The sequence below is a fragment of the Artibeus jamaicensis genome, unplaced genomic scaffold (assembly GCF_021234435.1).
Source record: "Artibeus jamaicensis isolate MK-2021 breed Jamaican fruit bat unplaced genomic scaffold, CSHL_Jam_final contig_1128, whole genome shotgun sequence".
Classification (NCBI taxonomy): Eukaryota; Metazoa; Chordata; class Mammalia; order Chiroptera; family Phyllostomidae; genus Artibeus; species Artibeus jamaicensis.
Genome location: NW_026521220.1, coordinates 1,416,014 through 1,441,422, shown reverse-complemented (window position 1 = coordinate 1,441,422; position 25,409 = coordinate 1,416,014). Strand labels below are relative to the sequence as shown.

The 25,409-nt window shown below is 49.5% G+C and overlaps 2 protein-coding genes across 3 annotated transcripts in view; both read right to left on the bottom strand.

Moving 5' to 3' along the window:
- YPEL1 (yippee like 1) overlaps positions 1-5,330 on the bottom strand; it is a 33,072-nt gene extending 27,742 nt beyond the window's left edge. For both annotated transcript variants that reach the window (XR_008391492.1, XM_037158742.2), the window contains exon 1: positions 5,148-5,330. The gene's annotated coding sequence lies outside the window, so the exon portion shown is untranslated. The remainder of the gene's footprint in view (positions 1-5,147) is intronic.
- Positions 5,331-21,264: 15,934 nt separating this feature from the next.
- MAPK1 (mitogen-activated protein kinase 1) overlaps positions 21,265-25,409 on the bottom strand; it is an 82,501-nt gene continuing 78,356 nt past the window's right edge. Inside the window, exon 9 of the mRNA XM_037158724.2 lies at positions 21,265-22,926. The gene's annotated coding sequence lies outside the window, so the exon portion shown is untranslated. The remainder of the gene's footprint in view (positions 22,927-25,409) is intronic.

The following is a 25,409-nucleotide window of genomic DNA, read 5'->3' as shown; positions in this document are numbered from 1 at the left end:
TAAATTAATAACTTCTGTCTCATCCCTCCTCTCCTTTCTCTGAACTTCCCCCTAAACTATGGCACAACACAAGGAGCCGAGAGGCATCCTGGATTACTCAAAGGCCCGCTGTTCAGGCCTTCCGAGTTCTCGGTCCCTTCGGTGGCCAAGGCGCTGCTCCCTGCGACCTGACAGGAAACCTGTGGACACTATCCCGCGTTTCAGTCACGCTCTCACACACGTGATGACCGCTTACATGCACCATCAGAATGGGGGTCACTCCTCATTTTTTATTTTAAAAAGACTATTCATTTATAGAGAGAGGGGAAGAGAGGGAGAGAACCACCAATGTGTGCTTGCCTCTCATGCACCCCCTACTGGGGACCTGGCCTGCAACGCAGGCATGTGCCCTGACTGGGAACCGAACCCGTGACCCTTGGGTCACAGGTCGGCGCTCCATCCACTGAGCCACACCAGCCAGGGCAACCAGGGCTCATTTTTAAACTGTGAACGGGACGACGACTTTACAAGTGGCAGCTCGCCAGGGGTCTATTTTCAGTTTCTCAACGCTGTGCCTCCCTGTCAGTCCACTGAGGCCCAGCGGGCAGTCCCGCCCTGAGGCGCCCGCTACCTGAGGAGCCCTGGTGGTTGGGTGGCCCCTTTCCTCGGGGGGCGAGGGGGGGCCTGCTCGTGACCCTGTCGCGTCTAGGAGCCTGGTCCATTCCCTGGGTTCATGGTCAGCCCTCCGAAGGCTGAGTGGGGTGCTTCAGCATCCCCACCCTCATCCCGCCCCGAAGGGCTCCAGCAGAACCGCCTGTGAATGACGAAAGAGCAAACGCACCAAGCAAACCGTGTCCTCTACCGGACGTTGTGTCCCCGGGCAGCAGAGGCGGGGGGGCAGCTACCATCCCCACAAAAGAGATGAGTGAGGTAATTTTTAGAGCAAAAACAGTATTCTGGATTCCAGAAGATTCACTCCTGAAATAAGCATACACACTTATTTTAGGAGAACGTGAATCAGGCCTGCATCCATATGGCGCCGTTACCACACTTCTGAAGATAAAAACAGTGAGAAATGAACCTCAGAGAGTTCTGACACTTACAGACCAGAACGGAGGCTGGCTGAGGCCCCTCCCGCTCTCTGGAGCATTTGCCTCTCCCCCCAGCCTGCCCACCCCCTGGCAGGGGAGCGCCAGTGCCAGGCCCCTGCCACATCGCGGAGAGAAAGGAGGTGCCAGGCGGACAAGCAGCGGGCGTGTCAGTGTGGGGGGAACTGGGGTCTCCCTGTCACTCGGGTGCCGGTGGACAGAGCTCCAGGGGAGCTGGGGAAGAAAACACAGCTCAAAATGGCACGGCCCGCGCGTGCACACGGCCTGCTGTGGCCAGCCGGAGTTCTTGGAGAAAGCAGAACCCCAGGCCGGCAGCGTGTGTGGGGACGCCTCGTCCACCACGGGCACAGAAACGCAGACTATCCCAGGGCCACGCGGTCAAAGCCAGCACCATTCAAAGCAGCTGACTCTATGAAAATCAAATGAATTAACAGCAGCCTTACCAGATGCGTGCTCTTATTAGCCCCACTCTGCAGACAGCAAAACTGAGGCCTGAGAGTTTCACCAATCTGCCAATGTTACACAGTAACACTGGGCTGGATTCAAAGCCAGCACCCTGGACCACAGGGCCTGCAGACTGGTAGATGGGCGTGAATTTTACTCATTATACTCATCTACACAAATTCAAGGCACGCTGATACCTGCCTTATAATCTAGCAGATTGGCAAAGATTCTAAGAAAGTTGGTAGCACTGCTGCAGAGAGCAGGCGCAGACGCAGCTGCACGCTAACAACACCCACCAGTGCTCTCGGACCAGGGTCCACCCCAGGCACTTAGCTCCCGACTCACCTGCACCGGGGCAACATAATTGCAGACTGGTTGTTACAACGTTGCCTATAATAACAAAAGAGCAGAAAGCTCCTAAGCCTAACCTGAAGGACACGGGCCAAATAGCTCCGCACACATGAAGCACTGGGACCTCAGGCTGGGGACAGGAAGGACAGGGAAGGTGACTAAAAGCAGTGTCTTTGCTTTTTTGGTAACTTTTGATTTTGATATCAAGTGTATGTACTGACAATTCAAACTCTCACCAGCATGGAAAGGCCTGGAAGGGTTTACATCAGAGGTTGGTGGCAGGGGCATGGCGGGCCTTTGGCAGTAACCAGGTGGCCCTCACGCTCACAAACTCCCTTCCTGCGCCGGTTGGAGGAAGGAAAGCCTTTCTCCACGGTTCAGGGCCTGCGGCCTCTGCGGACCCCTGATCCAATGGGAGGGAAGAGAAGACATTCCTGGCCCTGCGTGGAAACCCGCAGACAAAGCACCCAGGCCCCCTGTGCACTCCGCGGCCCTGCCTCCCTGGGGTTTGGGTTCCCGCCTGACCCAGCAGCAGGGGGGCCTGACTGCCCCCCCCACCAGTGGTCAGGTCCTGTCTCCACATCTCCCACGGGACTACTGATTAATGAGTTTGCACTAATCCTTTCTTTCAGAAGAAACTTCATACATTCTTCTTTAATTCTCCCACTAGTAACAAAGTTTCCCACTATGGCCTTGAGACAGTCTAGCAAAGGTTGCTTGCTTCCTTGCTAATGGGGGGGAAAGACACGGGAACGACAATAGGCCCTCAAGGCTGCCCTTCTCTCCAGGTGAGAGGGTGGGACTAAACCTAGAAGACTGAATTGAAGCAAGAGGAAAGAAGCTGGTAATCTTAAACGATTGGTCACATGCTAAATAAAACATAAGCAAACATTCAAAGCCCGGTGTTGTGCAAGGGAAGGGAAAAACCCAAAATGCAAAGAGGAATGGAAAAGGGGGCCAGTGTGCTGGAGGGGGTGGGGGTGGGGAGTGGGCTGGGGCTGGGAAGACAGGTGGCTGCACGAGGGAGCCAGCAGGTGAGGTTTGTAGAGACAGGCTGTGTGTGTGTGGGGGGGGAACAAGGGTGAAAAAAGGCTCCACTCAAACTGTGCCATGGACTTGGTGGTAAAATGGGGGGGGGGGGTAACATGCGATGCACTGTAGCGTGGCAGAGTTAGCAAGCTCGCACAACGCCTCACAAGACCCACAGGGCGCCCTGGTCTGGCTCTGAGGCTCGGCAGGTGCTGGAGTAGGGGTCCCTTTCCGGGACACCGTGTTGGCTGGCTGCAGGATTTCTATTCTACTCTCGGCAGCACCCAGGTTTTCTGCAGTACCCCGTCTCTGTCACAGTTGTCACCTAGCTGGCCAAGTCCATCTTGTCCTCTTGACTTCTTTCCAGAAATTAACTTACATTGCCCTGCCCAGAACGCTCGGCCCTCCAGTGACTTGGCTGTTCGGAACTTTCTCCGACCTCTGCTGAAATCTCTTGTCAAAATTCCCACTCTCTGGAGGTTTTGTTGATTAACAGATCTAACCACTTTTCTAAAAACTGGAAAGTAAATGAATGAGGAATGAAAAGTGTCAGAGAATGGCTTTAAAGCAGGCAGACTCCTATCACTGCTTCACGTTCCCAACTATACTCCTTCCATCAGTCCTCTGGGGAGAAAAGTGCATTAAAACAACATGCTAGTCCCTTGCCCTCTGCACCCCCACCCCTGCCCCTTGACACGGGGTCCTCGTGGGATTTGGGGGGGGGCTGGTGGAACCAAAGACAGTCACTAAAGGGACATCGCTCTCAACATAAAAAGAACTTTACTCATTTTAGTGCTTCGAAAACAGAGAGACTGCATGTCTGGAACTTACTTAAAGGAATGGACCCATGTCAGTTGCTAATTTTGGCAAATGAACCACAGCAATGTAGGATGGGAACAAAGAGAAAGGTAACACTGAGTGTGGAGAACACCGGGATGGCCTGTGCTTTTTTTTGCAATTTGTATGTAAATTTACAATTATTCCAACAGAAGGTCTTTATTTAAAAAGCAGGAGGACTATTGCTCAGATTAGTGATTAAGATCATTTTTTTTCAAAGTGTCCAAAACAGGCCCGACCCTGTGCTACGTGGTTGTCTTAAGACTTGAGTTTGCCCTGGTCCTGGCCCTGAGGGGTTTCCACCAGGAGAACGCACTCTGCACCCTAAGAGCTGAGAGGGGAGGGCCTCGCTTTAGCATTCTTCAGATGAGCCACTACTGCTGCCCAAGAGCCCACAGCTAGGGGTAGGGAGACCAGCGCAGGACCGTGAAAGTCCACAACGCTGGGGCGGAGTGCAGCACCTGACGCAAGGCAGGGGCTCATCAAACCTCCGTCTCATCGTCTACAACAGAGCAGAGGCCAAAGGGCGCACAGCTGATGGGAGAGGGGCAGCCCGCGCATGTGAAGCACCTGAAAGGGTTTCCCAGCGCAGGGAAGCCTTGCCTTGAGGCTTGGGTAGTTTAGGAGAGTGAGGGGCTCTGGCGGAAAAAACAACATTAAGGTGTGTATGTTTTGGATACAAAGAGAAAGAAGAAATGCAACTGAACAGAAAAGGCTTGGGGGTGGGGACACTTGGTATCTTCCAAGGCCACTCTCTACCTAAAACAAAATTCAGCATTCTTTCTATCCTAAAACCCAGCACACGATTTGGACATCGAATATGTCAATCACGGGCAAGGCTGGGGGAGGGGGACCCCGCTCAGCAGGCTTCCAAAGCGCAGGCATTTGCGAGCTCTGCTGGAATAGAGCCACTTGCCACCAGTGGGGAACCAGCGGAGGGCGCAGGGCAATTCATTTTAGTCACGACCTTTATGTGGGCAACTTGAAAACATTTCCCTCTTTTCTTAATTATTCCTAGGAGACCTTTTTTGGCCTCATTTCCCTCCCCAATGGCGAGTTATTTTTTTTTAAAGAGGGAAAAGCCTATATTATGTAGTTCATTCCCTCTGTACCTTTTTTTTTTTTCAGGGCGGGGGTGGGAGGAGGAGGGAAAAATGCGGGGGGGGGGGGGTGACAAATATTAGGCTTCTTGGTTTGCTCCAAACGGAGTGAACCAAATACCAACAAATCAAAGAATCAAATCAGAAGGAAAACATCGACAGGTGCGGCCCGCTCGCGCCCCGCCCGCCGGCCCAGGCGCCCAACAGGTGCCTCCGGACCCCGCCCGCAGCCACAGGCTCCTTGGGTCGCCACCAAGTAGCCGCCCGCGCAACAGTGCCCAGGCCCGCCCGTACTCACGGCCGCTCGGCGGTCCGCGCCCCGGCCCGCAGCGCCCATCCGGCCCGGGCCTCGGTCAGCGCGGGCTCGGTTCTCAGGCGGCCCGGGCACGACCCGGGACGCGCTGCGGCCGTTGTCGCCTCCGCAGGGCGCGAGGCATCCTCCCGCCGCCGCCCCGCGGGCCGCCAGCCCTTTGTTTTGGAGCCGCGGCCCCGCCGCGCCGCCGTTAACGGCCTCGGAACGCGGGGCCGGCCAATCAGCAATCAGCACTGCCCGCGCCCCGCCCGCGCCCCGCCCGCGCCCCGCCTCGCCCGCGCGCCCGCGCCCGGCGCGCTCCGTGCCCGGGAGCTCGGCCGGCTCGCACTCGGCCCGGCGGGCAGGGGCGCACGTGCCGCGGGGCGCGCCGCGCTTCCATTGGCCGGCCCTCCGAGCGCGGCCTCGGAGCCAGCCTGTGAGCGCCGAGGGGCGCAGGGGCGGGGCCGCGCGGGGTCGGGGCCGTGCGCGGGGGCGTGCTCCGCGGGGAGGACCGCGCGCAGGCGCTGGTTGGTCCGGGCCGGTCACTTTCCACGCACGATTTTCTTGTATAGAGCCCTTACCCCGAGAAGGCCGCGGGTCACCTACTCTCTCCGCACCCTCGGGTGGGTCATGGATATGCTGGGCTCACAGCCCTGTGGCGGAGGTGGGGCGAGTGGGTTGTCCGTGCGCGGCGCCTCGGTTTACCTGCCCAGACCCTCGACCCTGTCCGAGGAGTACCGGGTCTTGCGCGCTTACCCACTCCGACCACCCTCCCCGAGCTCTCCGAGCCAGTCTGAGAACCGGTGGATCTGCACCTGGCCAGTATCTCTGCTCTGGACGCCCCAAGTCGGACCGATGGCGCGCTCGAGTCCCAGGCATCTCGTTGGCCACACTTGCTGCCCCACTCTTCTCTCATTATTTTGTTGGTTCCATAGCCTTTCTCTATAGATTTTTTTAAGTACGTCATTTTTTAAACCCATAAAGTCGAGGTTACATTGTGTGTAATATTTTTATACCCGTCAGCATTCTTCAGATCTTGTTTCTTTTGTGCAATGCACTATACAGATCTGTGTCACCCGAGTTATTATTTAGAAAGCAGCTGGCTTACCTCTTACATATTTGTGGGAACTTAGCCATTCTAGCTGTCTCCAGCTGCCTGCTCCCACAAACCTGGCTGCAGAGTGGGAACTCAAGATTTTAAGATGCCTTTTTCAGATGTGTTAGCATCTCTTCCTTAACTGTTAAGCCTTTCAGGGCTCTTTTAATTTCTTAAGTTTCTTAAACATTACACTTGTTTTTGCTATTGCAAATCTTTTCTCCGTGTTTTGTTGAAAATAAACTGCACTTATGATCCACAACTTATATAATTTTGTATTCCGCTTTTTGGCGGGGGCATTTTTCTGTTATTGCAGGGTTTTTCATCCTCACCGACATGCCCATTGATTTTAGAGAGGAAGGGAGATAGAGAAACTACTACTGGTTGCCTTTTCATATGCACCCAGACTGGCACTGGAACCTGCGACCTGGGCATGTGTTCTGACTGGTAATCGAACCAGCAACCTCTTGGTTGATGGAGCATCAACCTCTTACAGGATGATGCTCTAACCAACCAAGCCACCAGCCAGGGCTATTATTGCAGCTTCTTTAAATACCTCTAGTGGCTGCACAGTATTAAACTTAAAAGATACCTACCTACATATTTAACTATCTACGGTGGTTGGGCACTTCGATCATTTCTGCTCTATTTATGCAGACCCCTGTTCTTCGAACGCTGGCACCGGACTCACTGTTGTTCTTTGCATCATGGTTCCCAGCTTCATTCTCGGAGGCGCAGCTTTCTGTTAGAATCTGAGTGGCTGCAGTGTGTGAGTTGTAGGTGGTCCTTCCGGCGCCCTGGCCATCTGCTCGCTGGCCCCTGTCCTGCAAGGACCTTGGGCTCTGCATGGCCAGAATACAACCCCCCTTGCTGACCACTCACCAGCGCTTTTCAAACATTTTAACTGACCACAGTAAATGAGACATTTTCTGGATGTGAAGTTTCTGTTTGGGATAATGACAACTTTGGGGAGAGTGGTGATGGTTCCACACATATGGGAATGTACTTAATGCCGCCAAAGCACACACTTAAAAATGGCTCAAATGGCAAATTTTGTTACTGTTTTACCACGATGAAAATGGTAAAAATATAGTCTCCTCCTTATGACCCAGTATACACATATGTAAAGTTTAATGATTTAGTGCATACTTACTCTGTACGGTGCCCTAACATTTTCTACACTTCCGTGTTCATGAACAACTGTTTTTTTCACCAGGCACCCATTGGCCATGGCCTGCAGCCTGCCACCCACGCTGTCACCACCACCCTCCCAACCTCAGTTTTGGGCAGCCCACTCTAGGACACTGCCGCGCTCTCTGGGTCCCTCCTGTTACTGATCTGGTCACAGTCACGCACATTACGAGCCACAATGCACTGTCTCCTCCACCTACTTGCTGGCTGTCCTCATCCGCTCACCTCCCTCAGCCCCTCTCACACCACGTACTTGCCCGGCAGAACCCTGTCCCGGCGAAAGGAGACTGTGTGGCTGGACAAATGCTTTCCTCGTGGAGACCAGTTTCTAGGGCAATGCAGCCCACCGGGCAACCCCGCACCTGCCCCACCTCTCGGATCCATTCAGGCGTCCGCGGGCCCGGAAGATGATCCTGCGCCCCCCGCCCTTTCTAGCTTTGTGTCCTCCGTGATTGAAAACATCCCCATCAGCCGGAGAGCACGCCTCCTGCTCCCACCACTGACCTTCCTGCTCCACCCACGACCTCGAGAATGTCACCCATGTCCTCCCCAGGACCTTGCAAGTAGCACTAGTACACTCCGCTGCGTGCATGCTGAAGGGCCACCTCAGCCACGATCTCCTCTTCCTCAATCCCCTTTACCGGGTTGTTCCATCGGAACGAGGCCCACTGTCACCTCCACGTCCCCCTTTCACTGTCACCCTGCTTCCTGCAACAGTTCTGAGCAAGATCACTCAGGGGCAGTGGGCCAGGCTCCCCCCTTCTCAGGTTTCCGCGCCAAACCACGTTACCTGTGCGGTGGTGCCAAACCTCCCGGCCCCAGCCAGGCCCCGCTGGAAGGTCCAAGCAGCATATCCCTCTGCCACCTGTCGTTCCCTACTGTCCCTGCGCGCAGTTAGTCCGCATTTAGAGGGACCCCTCTCCCTTCTGACGCCAACTGCAGGTTTGAGGTTCCCCACGACAGCTCTTTGGCTGGGTAATTTCTTAGCACACATGGAAAGCTGCTACGCTCATGGTCATAGTTTACAACAGAGATGATACAGATTGAATCAGCCATCGGGAAACACACACACTGGAAGGTCTAGGGAAGTTCCAAACACGGAGCTTCCGGTTGTCCTCTCGCCCACCAACAGCTGCCTGTCCTGGCTTCAAGGAGCGACGACACACAGAGTCCGGCCAAGCAGGGGAGCTCAGAGCCTGGGTGACTCAGAACTTTTATTGGGGCTACTTCACACGGGCATGATGGATCCACCCATTGAGAGCTCCAGGACCCCACAGTGGGCGTGACCCAAATCACCCACCCTGAATCCTGGTGGGTGCCCTCACCGGAAACCACACTGTTAGGCCACCCAGAAGGACACAGCCCCCAGGCAGGCAGACGCTCGTTCCTATCAAGGCTCACGGCCTGCCTCCCAGAGGAGGGCACAGGCCAGGCTCTTCGGGGTGGGGTGAAATTTGTCCCGTGCAGTCCCCTTGCTTACCACTCTCCAGACACCTGGGCAGCTGCTGCTCCTTGGCAACTCTGTACTTACCGTCCCCTCCCCTGGAAGGCTCCTCTTGGTTCAGGCTTCTCCTTGAATGTCCCCAGCAGAGAAGCCACGCCCTCCAGGCTCGGGGGACCAGCAGCCCCCACCCAGTTTTGTTTCTTCTCCTTACCACCTCCCTCAAAGCCTGCATTTTTTCCTTCGTTTGGTGTATTGTCTGTGTCCCTTCACCAGGATGTGAGTTCCCTCATGGCAGGGGCTTGGTTTGCTCTCACCTGTGCCTCCCCCATTTAGAAAATCTGCCGAATGAGCGAGTCCTGCAGGACCACGGAGGATTCAATGAGCTCCAAGACGTGGGCCCTGGGAACGTCAGCATCCCCCAGCTTTCCTCCCAGGATGCCCAGCGCGCTGGACTCGCCGAGGAGTGTGGGTAGTTGTCAAAGGCTGCTGTGCCACGGAGGGGTGCCAGTGTTCAGCGGTGTCACAAAACAGCTACCAGTGAACCGGCCTGGTGACGGGGACTCCAATCCAAGGCAGGTGGATGGGATTCGAAAGTAGATGAGAATATGGAACCCATGACATTGCAGACACTCTGTGGGGTGGGGACCGTCCAGCCCTGTGTGGCCCATGGCATGTGCTGGCTGGCACAGGGCTCACACAGAGGTGGGTGACTGAGGGCTGGGGCAGTTGTCCCAGCCAGAGGAGCCAGTCTGGCTGGGTGGGACAGGCTGAATTGTGTTCCCCCAAATGTAACTGTTGTGGAGGTGGTGGTCTTTATTTTTTAATTTTATTAAAATTGATTGATTTTACAGAGAGGGGAAGAGAGACAGAAACATCAATTTGCTCGCTGTTCCACCCACCCATACATTTATTCTTGTTCATCCTTGCAAGTACGCACTCTGACCAGGCATCAACCTGCAACCTTGGCGTACTGGGACTACGCTCTACCGGACTGAGCCGCCCTGCCAGGGCTGAAGAAGGTAGGGTGGTCTTTAACAGGGTGATTAAATTAAAACGAGGCTGGCAGAGTGGGCCCCAATCCAGTCTGACTGGCGTCCTCATGAGAAAAGACACACAGAGAGACGGCCATGTGAGGACCCGAGGAGGCTGCTGCAAGCCAAGGAGAGAGGCCTCAGGAGAAACCACACCTGCTGGCGTCTTGATCTTGGACCCTCGGCCCTGTAAAGAAACAGAAGCTGCCCAGCTTGGGGTACTTGGTTATGAAAGGCCTAGCAAGTTAACACTCTGGGTTTTAGTTTAGGTTGAGAATCACATCAATGATACGGAACACAAGGAAAAAAACAACCCAACAACCAATCAGCCCTGGCTGCTGTGGTTCAGTGGACTGAGCGCTGGTCTGTGAACCGAAGGGTCACTGGTTCGATTCCCAGTCAGGGCACATACCTGGGTTGCAGGCCAGGTCCCCAGTGTAGGGACATGTGAGAGGCAACCACACATTGACGTTTCTCTCCCTCTTTCTCCCACCCTTCCTCTCTATAAATAAATATTTAAAAAAACCAAAAAACATCAGAACAAGAAGAAAAAAATTAAAAAATGATAGTGTAAGTGTATATAGCCTCTGGGACTTCAAGAAGTCCAACATTCACATCATAGGGGTGCCAGAGGAAGAAAAAGAACAAGAAACTGTAAACCTGTTTGAAAAAATAATGAAATAAAACTTCCGTAATTTGGTGAAGGAAGTAGACATGCAAGTGCAGGAAGCACAGAGAGTCCCAAACAAGATGGATGCAAAGAGGCCCACTCCAGGATGCTTCATAATTAAAATGCCAGAGGTTAAAGACAGAGAATCTTAAAAGCAGCAAAAGAAAAGAAGTTACCTACGGGTAACTTCCTGTAACACTGTTAGCTGATTTCTCAAAAGAAACTTGTAGGCTAGCAGGGATTGGCAAGAAATATTCAAAGTCGTGAAAGGCAGGGACCTACAGCCAAGATTACTCTACTCAGCAAAACTATCACTTAGAATCAAAGTGCAGATAAAGAGCTTCCCAGACAAGAAAAAACGAAAGGAGTTCATCATCACCAAACCATTATTATATGAAATGTTAAAGGGACTTATTTAAGAAAAGAAAATCAAAACTATGAACAATAAAATGGCAAAAATACAAGTCTATCAACAATTGGATCTAAAAAACAAATGAAGCAAACAAGAACAGAGACAGAATCATGAACACAGAGAGCATTTTGATGGTTGCTAGATGGGAGGGGCATATGGGGGAATAGGTGAGAGGTGAGGGGACCAGGAAGAACAAATCAGTAGTTACAGAGTCGCGGTGCAGGTGTAACGTACCGCAGAGGGAACGGAGAAGGCAAAGGACTGACATGCATGAGCCATGGGCATGAACAGTGGCGGGGGACCGTCTGAGGCAGACGGAGTGCTGAGAGGAGGCGGGGCAGAGGGGGAATATCAGGCCGACTGTAACAGCATAATTAATAAAATATAATTTAAAAAATTCCCAGCTTCAGGATTAAGGAGAAAGATGCACAAGCAGAGATGAAGTTACTGACAGAAGCGGTTGCCATGGCATCACACTGTCCGTGGAGCCTGCCACCTGCCACTGTGGTTTCTCCCTTCTTCTCACAAATGAAGGATTCCATGAGAGAAAAAATGAAATGTATGTCTTAATTAGGAATAGTCACTAATGACAGAAATTTATATTTTAAGAGTATATATCAACATACAGGGTTTCTCAAAATTTAAATAGGTCACTTGGCATCTTGTTCAACTGCTGATGTTGAATGTGGTACGTCTGGGTTGGTGCCTCAGATTCTGAATTTTAATTTTTAATTGTGAAAAAATTTACGTAAAATTTACCACCCTGAACCACAGAGGCTGCGTTTTTAATGGGCTGTGGGGCGATGCTGACGCGGGGGTCCGTGGCCCACACTCTGAGCGTTAGGCTTTAACAGAGCCTTTCTTTGTGCTGCCGCTCCAGGCCAGGGGCAGGCAAACCACAACGAGCAGGCCAGGCAGGGTGCTTTCCAGGAAGTTCCTGGCAGGGAGGCAAGGGAAGGGGCAACGTCACTTCAGAGGGGCCAGAAAGCTGCCTGACTTAGAAGTGAGGCTGGGATTTGCATGTTGGAGAATCAGAGCCTGGAGGAGGTCACTTTAAGACACTTAAAATTTGGTCATTGCACCCTGGCTGGTGGGGCTCAGTGGATTGAGCACCGGCCTGCAAACCGGGGAGTTGCCGGTTCAATTCCCAGTCAGGGCACATGCCTGGGTTGCCACCGGACAGGTCCCCTGGGGGGGTGGGGAGAAACGACACAACAAGGAACCACACAGTGATGTTTCTTTTTTCCTCCTTCCTTTCCCCTCTCTCTAAAAATAAGTAAAATTTAAAAAATCTTTAAAAAAATTGTGTCATTGCTGTACTGACTTGCAAGTTAGCCCGGCCATTCCCTAACACTGGATACTGGAGAATGCTTTACTTTCTTTTCTTTTTAATCTTCATCCAAGGATATATTTTAGAGAGAGGAAAGGAGAGAAACATCAATTGGTTGCCTTTTGTATGTCCCCTGACTGGGGATCAAACTCAACCTTTTGGCAAAGGGGTTACCTTTGACGTAACTAAAGGTAAAGGTAACTCTTTACAACACCACCTCTGGCTTTTGTAATTTTGCTTTTCCTGAAAAACCAAAGCAGTGTATACACAAAAAGGACCCTCATCATCATTTTAATTTGCATTTCGTATTTACTGATGGCCCTGGAAGCTTTTCCTCATGTAAGCAGACAACATTCTTTAATTGGCTATTAGTTGGGAACAAGGCAAATCTGTGCTTTTGTGATGCATTTTGCCTTGGAAAACAGACTTTTCTGCCGGTCGGGTTTGTCTGCCGCTGGCTCCTGCCCCCGCCCCCGTGTTGCCCATGCTGGTCTGTGATGAAAGCAGATGCAGAGATATTTCTCTCCAGTTCTCCGGTTTGTCCAGTCACCGGACTCACTAGTTTTCTCCAACCGCACCTACTGAACGAACGCCCTGCTCTCCTATCATGTATTAGAAAAGGTACAGGTAGACTTATTTTAGTGCTAAGATGTAGAGCTTCAAAGTTATCACTCCTGCCCTCAGAAGAAAAAAAGCTGAATCGAAAATCAATGATGCCCTGGATCCATGAGAGAACTGAGGTCACAGGACCCCCCCACCCCCAGAACTGTACAGACAGGCAAACACAGAAAGGCACACAGCTCACCAGGAGCGGAAGCCACTGGAGCCCGAAACTTGAAAGAACACTCAAAGTGGCCTCTTAAATGTAAGGTTGGTGAAAGTTGGATGCTGAGTGTGGACTAATTTGAGAGTTCAAAACTCACGAGGACCCAGTCTAAGGGGGCCCCACAATTTCATGGGTTTACCTTCAGGGAGCCCCAACAGGTGCTCACAGTGAAGACTGGAGCAAGATCCCCTTGATTTATTTCAGGGAGAGGGAAAGCATCCATCTGTTCTCCATTGAGGCAGCCAGCCAGCCAGCCAGCAAGGGAGATGGCTTTCTCAGAGCCTCCAGCCAAGGGGGCAAAGGGATCCACCTACCTCCAGCTCCTCTGCCAGGGAAGGCAAGTAGTCCCCGAGGAGCACCTATGAAGGCCACAGCCCAGGGTCATACGGCTACTGGAAGACTGAGATCTAGCCGTCTGATTACCAGGGCTGCCCACTCTTCCGAGCTGCACCATCCCACATCCCATCGACAGAGCTCCTGCAACCCCAGAGGACTGCAGCTGAGAGAGTGGCAAGGCCCTGATTCCATTTAAGGAGTCTCTGGAGGTAAACCCAAACACAACAGGGAAACGAATGCAAGGGCGCTGGAGGCAATTTCAGCCTCTGACACCTGCAGCTGAGCAAACTCAGCCTAATTCCTAGCTGGAAAAACAACTTCACACTGAAGGCCTGTCTACCTCAGTTCTATGACCCAATATATTATGCCTGGCTTTCAAAAGAAAAATCATCATCACGCTAAAAGAAAAAAACAGTCTGAAGAGCACAGCACGCACTAGGACCAGACTCAGAGATGGCAGAGATTTTGGAATTCCTGGACTAGAACTTAAAACAACTGTGATTAATATGCCAAAGCTCTAATAAGGGGAAAGTGGACATCATGAAAGAACTGGTGGGTCATGGAAGCAGAGCCATGCAAACTCTAAGAAAGCATCAAAAGAAAATGCTAGGAAAAAAACCTAGAAGTGGAAAATGCCGTTGATGGGTTTGTCAAAAGACCGCACACCACCGAGGGCAGAGTCCGTGACCCCGCGCTGCTGTGGAGGCGTTAGGTCACCTGTGGCACAGTGTTCCTTCACCTGCTCTTTGGCGGCAGGCGCTTGCTTTTCTGTGGTTTGTTTCTGTGACCATTCCTGGGCTCTTCTAGGGCAGAAGCATTATGCTGCTGTTCTGTGGGAGGAGACAGGTGGGGTCCTGGGCTGCCCCAACCTCACTTATGTGAAGAAGGTGAACTTTTACTGATTTCATTTCATAAAAGGGTACTGGTGATAAAAAATATTTGAAAACCACCGTTGTGTGGAAACTATACATGCAGTGAACACTTTCAAAGGCAATGTAAAAAACCATAATTATTTAAGAGAGCAGCATTGGCTTTTGGGTGCTGTCTTCACATGGTCTCACTACGGGTCTCTTCCTGTGGTTCTGCATCTCCAACGCCACCACCACCGCCCAGGGGGGCTGGCTCAATCTCAGAATACACACATTTTTCTTCCCTATGAAGTCAGCCAGTTCCTGATGCTCACAGAATGGGAATTCTTGAGTGCGGAAGTTGTGGCAACTCTGGGAAGGAAGTAAAAGAGCTGTTTGGGCTTCAGAGGGAACAAAGAAGGGGACATAGATTACTGGCAATGATGGTTGTGGCCACTGGTCTTTGCTTGACTCCCCAATCTGCCTCAGGGTCAGCTCAGTGGTCCTCTGAAAGCAGCCAGCCAGCTCCTGTGCCGGCATTCGCTGTCTGCAACAGCCCCTCCGGCACTGGCACCTAAAAGCTCTGGCCCTGGTGCCCCAGGTCACTGCATACCCCTTCCCACTGAGCAATGTGTCTCCCCACTCTCCCGCCATCTCCACAGCTGACAGCAGGTTTCTGTCACCTTTTGGTCTTAATAAAAAAAGGGGGCATTGGCTTCCCTGCTCCTCTGGTCAAGAAGTTCAAGAGTAATGTTCCCCAACTCCTGCTCAATTAGGCGCTCCCCTTCCCTAATGTTTTTATTCCCTGTGTCTTTCTCTAGCCAGAGAGGCACAGCATGGTCATTCAGTGTTTATCGAGCTTAACTAGCTGGGCATTCTGCCCTTGGACACAGCCCAGCACATCACGGGCTGCTGTCCTAAACCAGCTCTGTCGGGTCACGGCACCTTGCTCTGGTCAGTTAAGTGGAAAAGCATCTCTACAGCCGATGTGTGAATGCAGGACATTGTTATATAGAGACTCCTCTCTAGACTCAATTTTAGAAATTGGGAAATGGACAATGGAGGGGAAGAAGGAGACGGGACATACTTCTTCCAGGCACTGGTGATTTAAAATGAGGAGGTCCCTGCCTATTTCTACATGTACCCACAGCACCATGGAGGCTCACAAGGCCCATGTGAGGGGGTGACAGTGTTTTGTAGTCTTTCTGATCCTTTTTTCAGAAAGAGACAAAACTTTGCTTCTAAATGAGAACTGCTTTTTCATATTTCTGTTGTAACCATTCAGCTTTTGAGTCCACATTGTTATGGACCTCACAGATAAGACTACTGCAGCCCTGGCTGGTGTAGCTCCGTGGATTGAGCACAGGCCTGTGAACCAGAGGATCGTGGTTCGATACCCAGTCAGGGCACATGCCTGGGCTGCAGGCCAGGTCCCAGCAGGGGATGCACGAGAGGCATTGATATTTCTCTCCCTCTCTCCTTCCCTTCCCCTCTAAAGATAAATAAATAAATAAATAAACTCTAAAAAAAAATACTGCAAAACCAGTGGATGTAGTTTCTGGCCTTTTACAGTTGTAAGGTTTCCTCCCTTCGGAGATCTGCAACTTCAGGGATGTCCTTAAGGACAGCCCAGGGTCGGCTCTGCATCAGGTGCACGGCAGGCACACAGTGCTTAGGTGACTGGTAAATCGGCATCAAGTCAAGTAAAACGAAGCCCACACAACGGGTTTCTTCCACTGGGTGATGTGCAACTGACAGCAGTCCGGGTCTCTTCCTTCCTTGCTGCTACTGTCTCACGTCACATGAAAAACCAACAGCATGACAAAGCCCACCGCAAGCCACACCATTTTCACCCTACTCTGGTGCCTTTCTGAGCCCCACAGATACCCCCCAGCTTCTCATGCTGGGAGTGCCTGTGAGATAATAGAAAAACTTGTATTGATCTCTGACCCTGATTCCTGACACAGGGCTTTTGAAACCCATGTCATTCCCGGGTGACAGGGCACTAGGAGCATCTTCTGTTCTAACTGGTCTTTGACCTGGCTCCTGACACTGGACTTCTGCAAACCTTACGGTTTCCTGAGTGCTGGGCGCGTCTTTTGTTCTAATGAGGCCACTCGGGGTGGGCTCCTGAGTGAGAGCTGGTCACTGTAAACACCAGTCCATGATCGGAAGTTTGGAAATTCCAGTCCCGTCCCTCATTCTCTTGAGAAGGGGAAGGGCTGACAATGGAGTTAATAATTGGTCACACATATGTGAAGCCTTCATAAAATCCCCAAAGTATGGGGTTCGAGGAGCTTCCACACTTTGGGAGGTTAATGTGCCCCAACTCAATGAGGACAGAAACTCCTAAGCTTGCTTGGGACCCTCCCAGACCTTGTGTTCTATATATCTTATCTGGCTGTTCATTAGCATCATCGTATAAACTGGCAAACCAAGTTCTGTGAGATGCTCTATTAAATTAGCCGACCCCAAAGAGAGGGTTGTGGGAACCTCCAATCTATAGCTAGTTGGTCAGAAGCCCAGGTCACAGCCTCGGCTTGTGACTGGCATCTGAAGTAGACAGGGGTGTGGAGTGGGAGGGAAGTAGTCTCTTGGAACTCAGCCCTTAACCCATGGGATCTGATGCTGTATCTCTGGGTAGAGGGCATCACAATAAAGTTGAATTCTTGGATACCCAGTAGTCCCAAGAATTGCTTTGTATTGTATGGAAAACCCCACCACACCAACACTGGAAACTTGGGTACCAGGACCCATACAGTGTCATTTTCAAAGAACAGGACGGGAATCTGAGCACTGCCTTCCACATTTCCGCGTCTCCCACCACATCCCCTGCACGCCAGGGCCCCTCACAACTGCATGCCAGTCTTCCTGCTCAGTAATCTCGCCCTCTGCCCCGAGTCCTCTCAGTCCCCTGCTCTATATCCAGCTGACACTGCCACCAGAGAAAAACCGTGTAGCTGCCCGGGTCCACCGCACTCCACATAGACTCAGCAGTGTTGCCCCAGCCTGGCCCCCCCAGTGCTGAGCACCCCAATATCTGCTTGTCTTGGTTCTTCTTGGCTCTTCCTCTTTCTCCATAGACTGTTTCCCACTTCACCTGAAAAACACACACCACGGGGCACAATCTCACTCCACTTTTCCCTCTCCACCTAGAATAGCCTTTTGTGTTCAGCGCCCCTCCCCCCCCCGCATTAGATTCAGAAAGAGACCCCACATCTCATGCCCACCCAGACCCTCCCTTTACCTGCCCTCAGTCCTGCAAGGCCCAGCTCTGTTGTCCCCTCTGTCCTTCCGCACTTAGACTCAAGACAGACAAGCCTGTGCCCCATGAACACCAATCCTTTCACTGCTCCTCTGTGGACACACACCTTCTCCTCCACCTGCTTTGTAACCAAGATCTGGGTTTGGTTTCTGCGCTTGTCAGAGGACTGCTCCACAGTCACAAGTCACCTCTGAACGCCCTGGTTCTGATTAAACACAGCAAACTGGACCACCCAGGATGCTGGTCCACCATTGACTAGAATGTCTGCATTAGTGCCCAGGCAGAGAGCTCATTGCAACTGAAGTGGGAAAGAACATGATTATTAGATTTGTGTTGAGTAAGGAAGATGACTTAGAAGGTGATGTTTTTTTAATCACCATCCATAGGATTTAGGCAACAAAGTGTTAATCTGTCAAAGGGAAAGCAAATGCCACACTCCTGCGACTGTTTCAAAAAGTCATTACAAACTCCCAGAGTTCAGGGGGGCTCAGCCCAGTTTCCTGCAGGAAGTTGTAGACAGGTAGGTTTCCCCCTTTCAGATGAACAGAAAGCAGTTAGTGAGATTAGCAGACATTTTAGTGCCAGCTTAACAATAAAATTTTAAAAAGCATTTAGGAATATTTGCTACTTACTGAACAGTTGTTTTAAAATTTTTATGTTTTGATTTTTTTAGAGAGAGGGAGAGAGAAACACTGATTTGTTGTTCCACTTACTCGTGTGCTCGTCAGTCGTTTCATATTCCGCGCTCTGATCAGTCGACCCCACAGCCTTGGTGTATGGGGATGACGCTCTAACCAGCTGAGCTCCCTGCTGGGGCCCGAGTACTTGTTTGGAGGTCCTACACTAGACAGCTGAACTGCATCTTCACAGTCCTTACTATGGCCAAAGGAAGGGTATTGGTTCCATTTTACACCTGAGGGACCGAAGCGCAGCGCAGCACAATGACCTGCCGAAAGCCAGCTGCAGTTATAAGCACAGGGCTGGTTTGGAACCCAGTTTTATGGGCCCCAAACCTATGCTCTTTCTACACTACTACACCAGAAACATTTCTAATGTTTTGTCTTGTAAATACCTCACCACATGATGCCCAATACTAACAAGAACCACATGTCCAAGAGTCCCTAAAACAGTCGTAATTTCTTGGTCTAACAGAGGCTGCCAAGGACACCAGCCCTGGTGGCAGAGTTGCTGAAGTTCAGGGAAGTGAGTAGAGATGCATGTGAGCACTGCATGAGGACTCTCAGCACCGCCTTCTTTCCTCCCCTTTAGCCAGCGGTCTAAAGAACAGACTGGAAAACCCGACGGAGCACTAAAACCCCAATGAGCTCCAGCGCACCAGCTTATGGTTCTATCACTAATAAGCAAAGTCAAATTAGGAAGATTCACTTATTTTGGAAACATACTAATAAAGGACTAGATGCGTTCATATTTTCACACGTAAAATTCCAATTAAAATGTACATGCACAGTACCATGTTATTTTGGTAACACAGGGACACAATTTAATGATTCTAATTTCTTTGTAGTTTTTTTACAAGTCAGGTGCCATAACATTCAAATAATCCATCTTTTAAAAAGTACGTTTACAACATCAAAAGAATTAAGATGAAATATAAACCTTTCTACTTACAATTTTTATACAGATTAACCAAATCACAGATACCACAAATAAATGTTAAATTGTAACAATATAATGAATAAACATTCAGATTCTTAATAAAATCTTCCTTTAACTTCTTTTTTAAAACTTACCATTATACTAAATAATCTATGCGGAGTTTTGGGGTACAATACCAAGAAGGCACCAACAGTACAAAGCAGATACAAAGCAGTTTCAGAACTTCCTTGAGTGCTCTACAGATAAACAGCACGAAAAAGGCAACGAGCTTCAGGTGAGCCTGGTGCAACCCTACCGAATTCCCTCGGTGCTCAGTCGTTCCTGACCCACCCGCCGAGCTGGACCATAGTGAGAGAAACCACAGACCTACTCCACTGCTACATGCATCTCATCTGCACTACGGGAGTATCATGTTTCAAACACCAGCATAACAATTTTAAAGCACAAATGCTTTAAAAATGTATAAGCAAAAGGATTGCTCAAATTTGCAAAACCACTACATTTACAAAAATATTTCCCTTAAACTTGGGATTACTCCAAAACATTGATTTACAAATATAAAAGTATTATGGAAGGACCCAAAGCATGTGTGCATTATGTACGTGTGTATTAACATACTGTTACCACACTATATAAAAGTTACCAATTTAAAAACCGTATTAACAGATAAGCAAATAAAGGTAAAACAGTCACCTCTGAATGGTCTGAATATTACGTGGCATGCGGCGTGGGCAGTATACCGGTGACTCTTTAGAAATAACCACCGATGAACCACGTGTGGCTCCTGAAAGCTAACAGGTACCACTACACCTGTGCCTGCAGCAGAACGAATCGCTGTGAACACACCAAGCACTGTGCACTGCACACCAACACAACAACAGTCTTCGCCCCGTGCATCAAAACGGCCTGTGCATCTCTGTCATCAGCTCTGAGACCTGTGTCGGCACAGGGTCACCCCGTGAGTACTTTCAAACCCACTGCACCAGCTTGGTAGGCATTTTATTTCATGCTAAATGAAAGGACTGGAATGTTTCAACAGGAGTTTTTTGCTTACATTTTAGACACCAAAAAAAGCCACTAGTCTAAATGCTTATGTTCGGTATCACCAACATAAATTTATGAACTAATTTGTACATTTTTAGAGATGCAAGAAGATCCAAATGATGAGTCTTTCACACGTAACAGCTGGTACTTTTTCACAGGTACCTTGCTTATGACAATTCTCTGACCTATTAAATCAGGTTTGGCATGATTAATAAAAAGCACACAACATATGGTTACAGTGATTCTAGAATGTGGTTAGTGGTTTCATGCCAATCTGACTCCAGGGTACCAGCAAGGAGGATGAAAAGGAGCCCCGTCCCCAGGGATTAGTAACCAAGGCTATGGCTTTCTATTTAGAGAACTGCAGATTAACCTAATACTAACATTCCATCTAAAAACAAAGAAACAAAAGTAATAAAACCATCAATGCTCCTTGTACAGTGAAAACTGACTTATCAGAGTATCAAGTTAGCAGTCAAATCTGCATCCTGTCAGTGCTGCGTGGGCCTGGACGTGGCAGCTCTGAGCATGGAGGTGAAGCTCATGCATTTCAGAGCAAGAGTGTGATTCTGTTTCTGAGGATGAGTCAGCTCTCCCTGTTCAGCCCGTGAGGCATGAGCATCAGCACCCTGGGCTGGGGCAGGTGGGCCAAGGAATGCTGAGCAGCCCTTCTGAGTGCTCAGCTGCGCCTACCAACAGCTCTGGGGCACACAGGCAAGCCCTCTTTAGAATGAACCAGAGAATCCAACCTGAGACATTTGGGCTTCTTCACTAGAGTTTGACAATATTCTACTATGATATGAATAAAGAAACAGGTCAGAACTGATTTCTCTGCTGTGCAAGAAGAAAAAAGGGAAAAAATGCTTTCTAAATCATTTCATGTAAACCAAAGTGTTGGTGCAGAGCTTGGGTGGGAAGGCGAGGCCTGTAAGCACTTCTGTTCTAAGCACAACTAAACCTGACCGTCCATTTGGACATGCTGATCCAGAGGAAATCAACACTGAATCTTAACATGAATATGAAGATAGAAGATGTACATTTATTTCCATGAATTACAAGTGCATTTCTGTTCATATTAGCAGGCAGTCTTTATATAACCCATTCTTCATTGCTGTCAAAAATCAAACAAGAGAAATGAAAAGCTAAAAATAGAATTATTCCTAAGTGATCTGCTGAATAGCATTTTCCGTGGAACACAACTCAGAGGTAACAATAGATTTTTCATTTCAATCATAGGCATGTGGCACTTGGACAGTCATCTCTGCACAGAAAGCTGTAACAGTCATGCGAGGGTACAGTAATTATTGAACAAGGCAAATTTCTCACCACAGAGAGCAGTGGGGGAGTCAAGAGGAGGCACCGCACTGGGACAGAACACCGAGTCAACGCCACAGTGTACAGTGGCAGGGACAAATACTTAGAGAGATCAGGAAAGTAAGGGTCTGAGCTCTGAACATGACTTAGTGCTAACTTTTTCTGACGGGCTTAGCTCAGCAGTATCAGAAACATTTGAGAGCACTTGATGACAGAACAGTGCTTCATGTCATGAGCTCATGAAGGCTTCATTACAAACTTTTATATCGTAGGTTGAAAAATGAACTTGAGATGCTGACATGCTGTAGGAGAAAAAGAATTGTACACTTTCTCATTTGAAGACGCAGTGTTTACCCTCTGCTAAATCCCCAGGCATCGAATGTGGTTACACTGATGTGGCACACCACGTGAAGTAGCTTGGGGCATGGGAACCCCTGGGATGGAGCTCCACCCAGTGACATCAGGCAGCCTACCGGCTACTTCTGCAGATACTTTCCTCAGCGCCCTGCTGTGACCTTTGTCTCTCACTAAATCCCCAGTGAAGCTGCCACTTTAAAGCTTTTTGCATAAGTCTTGCAAACACTCTGTTCTGCATATAACACATTTTGGCAAGTGTTATACCTCTATAAATGGTACAAACAACCAAAGTAAATCTACAGAGTGAAGTTGCTAAGTGCAGTACCTTTCTTTTACTTACAAAGATGACTGAGTTTTCTAAAAGCTGGGCAATCAGCACATACTTTAAATGTTAATGACTAACATGATACAAGAAAAGATGCTGACAAGTGCCCCTAAGGTTCCCAGGATGGGAGCACTTGCTGCAGGCTGCAACGTCATCCCAGGTGTTTCCATGAATTCCTGCTCTGGGGAAACAATTATGGTGAAAAGGTGAAGTGCAAATAAGGGGCTGTCACTGACTTAAAGTGCCCAAGGTAGTAGCCTTCCCTATCATAAAGTGAGATGCCAGTGACGAGAGCCAACGTGAAAAAATGATCTCTGGTGCAACTGCATGGGACAGCAGGGCATCATGTAAGCAAGGATTCGGGAGGAGAGAGAGGAACCACTGCATCTTTCAAACCAGAAAGCGATTAGTGACTAAAGCAACGGTACGCAGTAGGTGCACTGAAAGTACATACTGCCACAGGTCACCAGTGGGTGACACACATAGGGGTGCCAGAAACAGTTCTCTGGACTGAAGGAATTCTTTGAAAGCATAAAAGCCACAACTACCAGAAACCGCTCCTCCGAATGGCTCAAAGGAGTCAAGATGGGTAAGCTGAGACAGGCTGGAGACAGGACCAGGGTCAAGAACTGGGAAGAACACCGATGTCTGAGCACGTCCAGTCCTCTGAGCCCTTGTCCTATTGAAAAATAAACAAACCTATGAGTTAAGAATGAATCACATTAAAACATCAGCAGCAGCACTAGGAAAATGTTCACATGTAAAGAACAAACCATATTAAAGCATCACCAACATCATCATGGGAAAAAAAAAGCGAAGAAACAAAAATAAACAAACAATAAATAACCAACCAACCCTGCAACAAGGTCATTTTACTCGAAACCACTTCAGTGTAACACGGCAGTTCTGAAGAGGAAGGGTTGCCCGCCTTTGAAGGCACTTCTCAGACATTTCTCAGAGGATTTTCCTTAACACTTAGAGGACACACACACTCACTCACAGGCTGGCTGGCTTCACTATGGCCAAGACGCCTGTTATTAACCACCAGCCCACCATGCCAATGTCCAAATCAGAGTCTGAGGGTCTTTGTAATACAATATGAAGCAAAAAAATTCTTCTTCCTCCTCCTATTCTTAGTAAGTCTCTTTCTCTCTGGATGACCAGGGAGGGCAATACCAACTACACGGCAGCAGAATGCGTGTTATTAATGCTCAAGTTTTCTCTGACTGTGATACAGAAGAACAGCAAAATAAAGTGCTGGGTTAAAGAGTAAGGGTGGCGGGCCCAGATTCCGGAAAGGCAGGGAACTGTGCCATGGTTCCCATCGGCAGGGGAGTGTTCTGACCATCCAGGTCAGAGGTGAGCTGACCTCCAAGACAGGACCCTACAGGGCAGCAGGGGACAACGCGCTGACAGCCTTCGCTTATTGTCTACACAGGGTTCAGCTGGCCCTCCAGATGTTTGCAAATGGGCTGCCTCTAAGAGGTCCACGAGGAGTGTCACTATATTAAAGTATAAGAAGCACACTTCCCCCTTCATTATCCTAATGTCTCTATTTTACTTGGAGAAATTAAATTCCAAATCAGATCTACTCTAACTGTGTAATAGGCTCATGGTTCTCAACTGTGAGCATCAGAATCCCTTGGAGTGCTTGTTAAGACAGACTGCTGGGGCATGAAATGTAGACAGATCACACTTTTGAGAATCGCTGCCTAAGGCACCCAACTGTATGCGATGAATTAACTTCACCCCCAGGTCTCTTAGTTTTGCATCATCCTTGGAAGAAATAAAAACACTGCTGCTCAAAACATGTTGTATGGTACTGGTTCTGATGAGGAAGCATGGTTAAGATGGCCAGGAAGGTAACCAAATCTGTCAAAATCAAACGAGATCTCCTTGGAGACCCTTACTGGTGTGAAAGGTTGGCTAGTATGATGATGTAGCAAAATGTCACTACGCTATTTCACAAGCGCTTTCAGATGCATGGCTTTTGTCTACTACTCAAAGTTCAGGACAGGTATGGCCCAATTGTGTGACAAAGAGACGGGCTCCGATGTGGGAAAAGGCCTCCACCTAGAAGTACACCATTTGGAACTGCAGCCGAACACAATGTCTACATGTCAGCTGAGAGCTTAGAAACTTCCTTTGAAATAAATGAAAACAAAAAATCCCCCCAATAATAATATGGGTTGAACAGATGTATATGAGAAAATAAGCAAAGTAAAACATTAATCATAGAATCTAGGTGGTAGAAATATGGGTATTTATAGTACAACTTTCAACTTCTCAGAATAGTTGACAATAGTCATTTAAAAAATACTGGAAAAAAATCAAGCTATAGGCATGTACTGTGCCTTCTGTGACTCTGAAGGAAGTGACCTAAACACAAAGGGACTGTCTTCAGAATTGGGGTGGACCCTGGGCGGGGCCATGGTCCTTGTCTGTTCACTGGGACTTCAGGAGGCATTGAGCTAGCAGCCACGGCATGTGGCCCCAGAAGAACCCTTACCTTCACCTTGCTCCCTGCGTTCACTGCATTGCTTCTCCTCCTGAAGCCCGGCCAGTTGTCCCGGGGTTCCCCAACACCTTATTGCCCTGAGTCACTGCCCTAATGCTTCAGGACCTGAAACCATGTTTAGGGGAAAGGTAGGCTCCCTGGAAAGCCTGGGCTTCAGCCTCTTCATAGCCTGACTCTTGTGGGGCTCCCATGCGGGCCTGTCTCCCTACTGCATGTTCCACCAGCAGAGCGCCCCCTTTGCAGCACTGTGATGTTGGACCCCCTCAATCTTTGCAGCCTGTATCCACCTATGATATAGTACTCGGCTTCTTGTTGTCTCCCATGTCCAGCCATCAAACTTTGGGAAAGCAAAGCCTGGGTCTTCCTTACACTCCTCTTTTGTTCCCTTTACCTGGCTGGCACCAGAAAGTGCTCAATGGTGATTAAATGAATGAAGATGAACCGATAACTATGTCAACCCCAAATGCTCTTATACACTAAAAACATGCATGACAGTTCTGCCCCCTACTAGACCATGTGATCTTTTGAGGCCATGTTCAAGTCTTACTTGTTCTGCGTCGTTGGGTGTCTAAAACAACTTGGCTTATAGTATACCACTGTATGTGTGCACTGAAACAAGTTGTTGGCTTCAGTGACGTGACCTG